This window comes from Rattus norvegicus, chromosome 9 (assembly GCF_021556685.1).
Source record: "Rattus norvegicus strain SHRSP/BbbUtx chromosome 9, alternate assembly SHRSP_T2T, whole genome shotgun sequence".
In the NCBI taxonomy this organism is placed as follows: Eukaryota; Metazoa; Chordata; class Mammalia; order Rodentia; family Muridae; genus Rattus; species Rattus norvegicus.
In genome coordinates, this window is record NC_141542.1 from 96,906,014 (window position 1) to 96,916,737 (window position 10,724).

Here is a 10,724-nt window from a genome sequence, read left to right on the forward strand (position 1 = left end):
TGTGAATGAATTCTCAGCAAATACTTATGTATAAGGCTCCCTAGAGAGTACAAAAGTAGATGACGGAAATAGACTATAAAGTGAGTGGGAATTAATGGTGGCTTTGTCTAACACTGGATGGTCAGATCTGTTTCTCAGTTTGTTTGTCATGGACCCCACCTTTTAGTACTTCTACCTGAGTACTCTTCTTTCCGGAGTTTGTTACTTGCATTTTTAGTGTGGTGGTACGATATCACAAGCCTAGTTTGCACTCAGACTTTCTATATAGCTGAGAGTGATCTTACGCTCCTGGTCTCCTTGGTTTTAAGGGTGCTAGGGACCACACACGGGACTTCATGAATGCTAAACAAACACTCTGCCAGCCGAGTTACGGTTTCAGCTTTTTCTTGCTTTGTAACTAACCTCTATGAGATCGATTTCAGATTTCTTTCTCAGAAACATTTGGCAACACATCTAAGCTTTATTTTTATGAAATTCTTGTTGGAGCACAGTGCTGCTCAACTTTGGGTCATGAACTCTTTGGGGTTGAATGACAGACCCCTTTATAGGAGTCACCTAAGGTCATTGGAAAACAGATATTTACATTACAATTTGTAACAGTAACAAAATTACAGTTATGAAGTAACAACAAAAATAATTTCATAGTTGGGGAGGGTTACCACAACATGAGGAATTGTAGTCACAGGTCCCAGTATTAGGAAGGTTGAGAACCACTGCTTCAGCAGGTTCCAAAGAGCCGCTATTCTCTAGAACTAACATTTCCTACCTCTCGACTGCTGTCTATTGTAGTTTCCAGGGTTTCGAGTGCATTGTAGACACTCTTTTTAAATACATTATGTATCAATAGGCTGCCTGAACGAGGCTATCGGGCCATAAAGTCATCCTCCTGAGGACTTCTATTCTAGTACTTGCCTCATAGAAGATATTCTACTCAAGTGGATAGCGAAAATCAGTCTCAAAATCATATTCAGCATTGACATTATCTCTCTCTCTTGCAACTGTTTTCAGCAATGACACAGAACACAAAATAATCTATACTGTTGGAAATTACAAGAGAGTTATAGTTATAGACAATTTGATTATATTTCTAGAAACAAGAGGAATTAGAGCCAAAATTTTATTTTGCTACAGAATAAATACTTTAAAATAATCAGTAGTTTTCCTAAGCACTACCAGTAACTATGAAGAAAAAAATCAGAAAGTATCCCTTTGACAAGAATTCTTCACATGTAAAATGCACAAGGATTTTATTTACAGTTTAATGTTTTTGTAGTAAGAAAATGCTAGCACTTTACTAGGCATACAAAGGAACATTAAAAAATTGAGAACTGTTCCTGGCAAGAAAACTGTATATTTTAAATAATTTATACATTTCACCACAGCCCAACGAAAATCTCAATGGGACTTGAAAGATTGGCAAAATCATTCTAAAGGGCATCTGGAGACAATCATTATGCAGCATCTGATAATCTGATAGGCTTATTTCCAGAGGCTTATCTAGTTAGATTGTTGAACATAATACAAAGCTATGATGACAATATAGTAATAACCATGACATTCAAGACAGTGTTACATGTAGTTCTGAGGAAGAATATAAGAGGAGAATCAGGGAGAAAATCCAGACTTCTGAGTAATTTTAGATATTAAAATAATGAAACATTTATTTTTGGAGGTGCCTAAGAAGTTAGTGAACATTCTAGAAAAAAAAATCTATACAGACTCAGTAATTATAAATCTTTTTTTTTATTGTGGAAAAAGTTTATTAATCTGTACAGGTTGGTTTTTAACAAACTCGTGGCTACTTGTTACAGTAACTTATCAACGATCTCACTGCAATAGCATCTCCCCGTCAGTCAGAGTTTGGAACAACAGACATTTCTCAAATTGTCATTTATAGTGTTTCCCTTCCCCATCTTCAAATCACAAAAATGTGTTTCTGAATAGCAACTAGCCATTTATGGAAGCCATAAGATACAGACAGTCATTACACAACAAGTTACAACTGAGGCACCTGGACAAACACTACCAACACGTGTGAAAAAGCACGTTGGTTTTAAAGTGGAGTATTAAAGGAGCTGTAATACACTGTTTATGTTCTTCTGAAACCCAAATGGAGGAAAGCCTGCCTGATGCCATGTAACCAAAACACTGCACCAAGACCAGGAACCCAGTGTGTACAACACGGGGTTAATGTCTGGATAACTGAGCTAATCATGGAGTAAAGTAAACACCAAACTTCCTTAAATTAGCAATACTATTTTGGAAGCATCATCAGAACAAATAGAGATTTAATTAGGAATTGGCCTGGGCTATATTCTGAACTGAGAATTTTACTTAGTACTAAGACTCTAAAACATCCTAGAAAAGCTGTGAATCATGCTTTGTTATTCCTCAAGGGGAACCTCCCCATGGTTCTAGTTCTACATACCAAGTAATTCAGTAATTAAGCAAAAGGGAAAACAAAAGCAGACTTGCAGCAACACATACTAGACAGATGTTTTTAAAATGACATGATAAATGTAAATCATAAAATCAAATGTACTCATGAAGGTACATCTATTTTACGTTACATAAAAACCCAAAACAAAAAACACCAAAAACAAAAACAAAAACAACCCCCCCCCTCAAAAAGCCCCATAGACTGCAAACTGCATGCTTACCACACCGCTTCACCTGGGAAAGCCAACGAGGGGTTTCTTGCAAATACTCACTGCCATGATAAAAACAATTATGTGCAAACTGCAAGGTCCCTATTAGCAGTTAAGAGTTTATATACAGAGAGATATCACTATCCGATCCAATATGCAAGAGACGGCTTCCCAGAGTTTGTAGCACAGAACAGTAACCGCCACAGGCTCCTCCCCCCCGTGGCTCTCCTCCCTGGGGGACAGCTTGACTCCTTTGTTCTGGTTCTCACTTTCCCACAGTCCAGGTGTCTGGATGATCTTTTCAACCAGCTCCTCAAAGGCACACTGAACACCATCACAGGTTTTTGCACTTGCCTCTATGAACAACATAGAATGCTTGCGTGCAAATTTCAAGCCTTCATTTCTATCGACTTCACGGTTTTCCTTATCAATTTTATTTCCAACTAGCATGTTCACTATGTCATTTCTTGTACAGTATGTTTCCAATTCATTTAACCAATTATACAGTTTAACAAAGGTGTCTCTTCTTGTGACATCATAGACTAATATAACTCCCTGTGCACCTCTATAATAGCTGGGAGTTAATGTTCTGAACCTTTCTTGGCCAGCTGTATCCCATATTGCAAGTTTAGCCTTATTTCCATCCACTGAAATCGTTTTCACCTTAAAGTCAACACCTATTGTTGCTGCAAGTTCTGGATCAAAGGTGTTGTCTGTGAACCTCAGGAGCAGGCTGGACTTGCCCACCCCACTCTTGCCGATGATGAGGATCTTCAGAGTGGTCAGCTCGTCCTCGTCCATCCTGCACCCGCTCTACTCCGACCCTGCCTTGGTGCCAGTCAGTGTTGCCCATAAATCTTTTTAAAATGAAAAAAAGTCAAGCATTTAAAGACGCTCTTACCTGGTATAATAAGGGAGGTGCTTCAGTTGGGAAAGGGCACATGGTGGACAAATGAAGAGACAAATGCACAAAACGCATGTATGAATAGTATGCATGTACGTGTGTGCATGCTCGCGTGCACACACACACACACACAGAGACAGAGAGAGAGACAGAGACAGAGAGACAGAGACAACCACAGAGAGAGGCAAATAGGTGGTAAGTGAATGGATGGATGAATGGATGAACTGATGGGTGGGTATGTGTGGGGTGGGTAGATGGATGGACAGACGGACGGACAGATGGACAGACAATTGTGGATAAGTGATAACTGGAAATAGCTTAGTTTTTGAAACTTCAAACCTGTGCCCCCTCAGGCTTCTGACAAGGTTTCCTAATCCTTCTACCAACTGAGGATCAAACATTTGAATACGGGAACCTATGGGAGCCATATTTATTCAAATCACCACACTATCTGTGGTAAAAATGATACAGTAATGTAAAAAGCTTCTACAATAAATATATTGAATGATGAAAATAGACATTATATAAATAAAAAATTAATAAATACTCCAGTGTTTGCTTTCTTTCTTTAGGATTTTTGGATGGGTTTTGATAAAATTGAATCATGATTCACTCCTAGGATTTGTGGAAACTGGAAGTTCCTAATTTCTACACCAAAGTTGTTCTATTTCCCAATGCTTACAACAGGATATTTAAATAGTCACACACGTAAAAACGGGTTAGAATCTGGATATTGCACGAAGGCTAGGATCTTATGATTGAGAGTGATTTATTTTTAAGCATGTGGCTATCTTATGGTATAGATGTCCAGGTCCCCTTCAGATACCTTCACATAAAATCTCCTTGTCTACACCACCCAGTGTCCCCCAGTAAACCTCAGGCCCTGTAGGATGATGTCATTATGCAGTAAGGCGGGTCCAGGATAAGGCAAAGCCTATCATTGGATGAGAAGGAAGGGTAGGCAGGGAAAAAGTCTAGGAAGGAGGGAGGAGAAGGAGAGAAAGGGATCAAGATGGAGACGATGGAGCAGGATGACCCAGATCGAGGGGGACTAGGTCAATTTTATCTTGTCTAGGTGGGTGGCTTATATCTTTGTTAATTGGCAGTGAATTTATTGTGTGGATGTAATGTGGATTGAAAATTTAACATATAAATCTGATTGTTGGGTTAAAGTTTGTTGAATCTTGATTTTACTGGGTAACTGGGAGTTTATACTTTAACTACCGGGGGCGGTTGCTGGGAGTGTGGGTAGAGTCTGTGGCAGGGAGCCGTGATAGGTCAGCTGCTGCTGGACTTCTAGAACCATGATTTTGTCGGGTAGCCAGAACCAGAGAGTTCGTGGCTAGCAGAGGGCCACCGATCCATTTTTGGTTTTTTACTGCAACAATGCCCTAGCATAAGTAAGCATTGGGAGAAGAGTATAGATGGTCAGCTCTTTTAAATCTAAAAGCAAAGTTTTCTTTTCTTTTCTATTTAATAAAGTTTTATTTTCCCAAATGTACAGCTGATTGAATTTATTCATGCATCTTCGCCAGCAGTTGGAGCGTCTCAACCCTTTATATTTCTGGTGTAAATTACTTGGTCTCTGTGCTTTGAAACCAGCTTGACACGTTTCCTTACTAAGTAGCTTCTGAAGGACTGCCCTGGTCAAGGAACTGCAACTCTTCAGTCTCTCAGAGACCATGGCTAGGAATAAGCTTATAGTTAGGAACATCCTTACAGAGTTTGCTATATGTAGCTTTGCCAAATAGGGCAAGATTGTTGAGCTTGTCCCAAAATTCAAGGGCAAAGTTTTCAATGGGAGCTTCCTCACATTGGGATGTCTTGTTTTAGAGGAGAGAGACTTAGAACCAAAAAGTCTCTTTCTTCCTTTCTTCCTTTCTTCCTTCCTTCCTTCCTTCCTTCCCTTCCTCTTTCTTTCTTTCTTTTCCTTTCTTTCTTTCTTTCTTTTCTTCCTTCCTTCCTTCCCTCCCTCCCTCCCCCCTCCCCTCCCTCTCTCCTTCATACCTTCCTTCCTTCCTTTCTTCCTTCCTTCCTTCCTTTCTTTCTTTCTTTCTTCCTTCCTTTCTTTCTTTCTTTCTTTCTTTCTTTCTTTCTTTCTTTCTTTCTTTCTTTCTTTCTTTCCTTCTTTCTTCTTGCCTCAAATAACTTATGATATAAATTTTGCTTTTTTACAAATCATCCCTTGCTAGAATATTGGGAATAAGGTTGATTAGAGGGTTCCTCACCTGTCAGAACCTTTCACATGAGTCACTGACAGCAGACAAGCAAGGTCAGGAGAGAACACAGGGGATTTGCCTGGATCATTACCACTCAGTCGCATCTATTTCCATGCAAAGATATCCAATTGCCTTACCCTCGATGACACAGTAGGAAAAAGGTCGCTTGCATAAAACTGTAAGTCTTCCTTTTCAAGCAGACACTTAACTTTCTGTCACAAATTATTTAAACTGCTCCTGAGAAATTCTACTTGTGTGATCTTTGCTGATGGTTCACTGTAACCTTGAACTTGGTATACAGCTATTGTCATAGTGATTTCCCCCACCCCTGGTGATCAGAAGCGTCTACTGTTGCTGTGAGTCCCGACCACATCTGACAGGTTGGCATTCTGCTGTTGTTTTGACATTTGAAGACTATACAGTGGCAGGGTGATCATGTGACAAGGAGGTAGAAAGCACAAGTCTTTGATGGACACAGCGCTTGTTACCTGGTGATGAGTCTGTGGAAGAGATGTTTAAGGTTGTTCTGGGTCAATTCACATGAAAGAGACACAACCAGATGTGCAGCCAGATGTGCGATATCCTTGGCGCTTATGGAGACTTCTTTGGATAAAGGTGTAGAAAGAACAACTATTTGTTGATAGACATCTGTGACCCGTAGTGAGTCTGTTTGGAGACTAGGTATTTCAGTCCCCACTCTTAGACGATACCCATGGAAAAATATTGATGTGCTAAAAGGGAAATTGATGACATATGAGATCATAGCCTAAGATATCAGCACTGCAAGAGCGTAAGTCAAATATTCTTAGAAATGAAATGAAGAAAAGAAAGAAATGGCAATACTGAGTAAGGCAACTGCTTAGCTCCAGCTAGGTTTTGCCATGAAGAAGTGAAGTTTGAGCAGTTCCTGCCCCACCTGCCCCCTTTTTGGATGAGGTCTCACATAGCGCAGGCTGGCTTAGAATTCACTATGTAACCAAGAATGGCCTTGAATTTCTGACACTCCTACCTCCCAATCCTGAGTGCTGTGGTCACAGTGTGGCCCACAACACGCCATCATGCCTTGTTTTTCTGGTATTGGAAGCTGAACCCAGGACCCCGTGCCTGGTAGGCAAGCACTTTGCAAACTGAGATACATCCCCAGTCCTTCAAAATCTTGGAATCCAAATTCCATGAGATACTCACATTTTAAACAACATATTCACCATTTTACACTACACTGCACCTAGTTAACAAAACAAGTCAGTGGGGATGGATTAAGTCCCATGGCTTCCTATTCAAGGCTTCCAGGAGATAGGTACCTTCATTTTCCCTGGGAGAAATTTCACGGACTAAATGTTTTTCTTCTTTTACTGCCAGATTCATGTGCTAAGTCCTATCTACTCCTGATCATATTAAAGGTCAAGACCTTTGGGAGATACTGGACGAGTATCTCCTACCAGCTGCAAGTGGAAGGGTAGGAGACAGAGGCAGTGTGTGCATGTGTACATGTACATGTGTGCGTGTGCATGTGCCTCTGTGTGTGTGTTACTGCTCCCTGGAGGCTGTCATTCCAATCTTCTGCATATTAGCATTTCCTCTGATAATTATCAAATTGATTAATATTGATCTCTTACTTCTTAAGGCTTACTTATCATACCCAAAGTTCTGAAACAATACTCTAGTGCTTCAAGAGACTTTTTTAAATTGGATATTTTAATTATTTACATTTCAAATGTTATCACCTTTCCAGGTTTCCTCTCAACAACCTCCCTATCTCTTTCCCCCTTCCCCTGCTTCTATAAGAGTGCTCCCCACCCACCCACCCACTCCCACATCACCTCCCTGGCACTCCCCTACACTGGGGCATTGAGCCTTCATAGGACCAAAGGCCTCTCCTCCCATTGATGCCAGATAAGGCCATCCTCTGCTACATATGCAACCATGCAAACCCCTTCATCTCTTTTAGTACTTCCCCTTACTCCTCCATTGGGGTCCCTGTGCTCAGTCCAATGGTTGGCTGCCAGCATCCGCATCTGTATTTGTCAGACTCTGGCATAGTCTCTCCGAAGACAGCTATATTTGGCTCCTGTCAAGTTCTTAGAAATAGCAGCATCCTTGGGGCTAATGCTTTGTACCTATGTAGTACATTGTTCACTGTTCGGGCATCTTGCTCAGTTGGGTGTTACCTTGCGTCATGATAGACAGTGAGTGAGCTCTACCGCCACACATCTCCGGGTCGAAGCTGCACGTATGGCACTTCCTAGGTATAAAGCTCTTAGGGATTGGATGTCCCCAAAGGTTATATGCTAACATCCTAGCTCCAAGTACAGCTGTATGTGGAATAGGGCCTTTAAGGAAGTGACTTAGATCAGAAGGGTGGTGTCCTTAACCTATAGGATTTGTGCCCACATTACAAGTGGCTCCAGAGAACTCATGCCTCCTTTATCTGTAGGCAGAAAGAAGAAAGGCCAAATGAGGACATATCAAAAAGAGAATCTGCACAAACCAATATTTCTAACACCTTAGTCATGGCTTTAGTGCGAACACATGGACAGTGCGGAAGAAATTGTCACTGTCTAAAATAGATGTTCTTGTCATGCCGTGGTGATTCCTCATCTTTTCTTATTGTTTTTATAATTTATTTTATGTGGATTGGTGCTTTTCCAGCATGTATCTCTGTGGGAGGGTGTTACCGACAGTTGTGAACAACCACATGGGTAGGGGAATTGAATCTGGGTCCTCTGGAAGAGCAGTAAGTACACTGCTGAACCATCTCTTCAGTTTCCTGATGAAGGTCTATATGACAGATAATTCGTTTATTAATTCATCATGTGCCTCTTCCAGTAAAACATTGACACTGTGATTATGGGCTTTGTCTGTCTTGTTTTTAGTAGGTCTATGAATCTGAGGAAAATAGCTGCCACATCATAGATATTCAATGAATATTAAGCCAAATAAATGGTTTCTGAGATTGGTGGGGTGTCTCACATTAGATCCTCAAATTATAGCAGACATGATGAGGGGAGAGCATTTAAACTCAATTTTATTTTTGCAATTTAGGCATCAATCATTTATTTGATTCCTTTCTATATGCCAATTACTAAACACATGGGCATTAGCACAAGGCCATAGGCACACTTAGAATTTGGATAAGGTCTAGATAATTCAAAGGCAACCAGATCTCTGAAAGCCTGATTGCCTCTTACCATTAATAATCTATGTGCTTTTTCTGCCCTAAGTAGAGAATGAGGCAAACTATCTTATTTTACCAATTCCCACACTGGAATGAAAGGGAATAGCTAAGGGAAACATAAAACTAACTAGAAAAATATTTGAGAATATATTTGAAAGGTTTGTGGGTTGTTTTAGAAGTAATGTGATTAAGTAAGAAAATGTCACCTTTTTCTCTTGAACAAATATGTTTGTGGACATTTACTGAGACATCTCTATGCAAATAAAAATGTTATTGGTACCAGAGAGTGAGAGGGGATTCTCTGTCTCTATGTTCTACAAGTTGAACACCATCCCAGAATCATAGTTCTATTGAGAAGGTTTATTGTATTATTCTAAAGGGACTTGGGGGTATTTAATGCCATATGGGCCATGTGTCTAATTCCATAGCCTGGGGTCTGACATTTCTAGATGCTCTCGCAAGATGTGATTATAAGGTGCTTCAGTATAATCTTGAGGGTTTATTACACTGTCTAGGCTAAAATGAGAGGAGTTTAGATACACTGTGATAGAATCCAGAAATTCCAACAGCTTTTCAGAAGCAGTTTTCAAAGAGTCAATGGGCATCTGTGGGAGTTTAAGTGTGAGAAAAAGTTCTTTGCAATGCTTGTTGTCAAGTTCGGGCTCTGAAGTCTATTCTCCAGTTCTTGAATTGGGGATATTACACAATGTGATTAAATCAATAGGAAATTGTGGTGCTATGTGATTTTAAAGGCCATAAAAATTTTTCAAATTTCCCCTTTGTTGTCTCCTAGGCATGTGGGTGGCCACTTCTCAATATTGAAGGCTTAGCCACTGGCCTGTAGTGCCACTGGGAGGTGGTTACCCAGATTCTTAAGAGATGGAGTCTAATGGAAGAAAGAGGTATTGAGGAGGTACTTTTGGAATAGATACTGGGACTCCAAACTCTTCATCTCTTTCCTTTTTGGGTCACAATAAGGTAAGCCTACTCTACTATGCATTTGCTACCATGGGTTCCAAAGCAATAAAACAACAGACAATGGGCTGAAAACTGTGAACCCAAACAAACATTGTCTTTTAAAGGTGATGTTGGAGCATCTTTTGGGCGATGCCCAGGAGTTATGGTACAGCTGGGTCTTTAGGTAGAGCTATTTCCAATTTTCTGAGGAACTTCCAGATTGATTTTCAAAGTGGTTGTACCAGCTTGCAATCACACCACATCCTTCACATCTTTGCCAGCATCTGCCGTTGCCTGAGTTTTTGATTTTAGCCATTCTGATCGGCATAAAGTAGACCATCAGGGTGGTTTTGATTTGCATTTCCCTAATGACTAAGAACGTTGAACATTTCTTTAGGTGCTTCTCGGCCATTCAAGATTCCTCAGTTGAGGCAACATGTAGAAGAATGCAGATCGATCCATGCTTATCACCCTGTACAAAGCTTAAGTCGAAGTGGATCAAGGACCTCCACATCAAACCAGACACACTCAAACTAATAGAAGAAGAACTAGGGAAGCATCTGGAACACATGGGCACTGGAAAAAATTTCCTGAACAAAACACCAATGGCTTATGCTCTAAGATCAAGAATTGACAAATGGGATCTCATAAAACTGCAAAGCTTCTGTAAGGCAAAGGACACTGTGGTTAGGACAAAACGGCAACCAACAGATTGGGAAAAGATCTTTACCAACCCTACAACAGATAGAGGCCTTATATCCAAAATATACAAAGAACTCAAGAAGTTAGACCGCAGGGAAACAAATAACCCTATTAAAAAA

General features: G+C 40.3%; 1 pseudogene; it reads right to left on the reverse strand.

Annotated features, from left to right (window-relative positions):
• Positions 1-1,736: 1,736 nt before the first annotated feature.
• On the reverse strand, positions 1,737-3,500 carry LOC134480393 (ras-related protein Rab-18-like; annotated as a pseudogene).
• Positions 3,501-10,724: the final 7,224 nt, after the last annotated feature.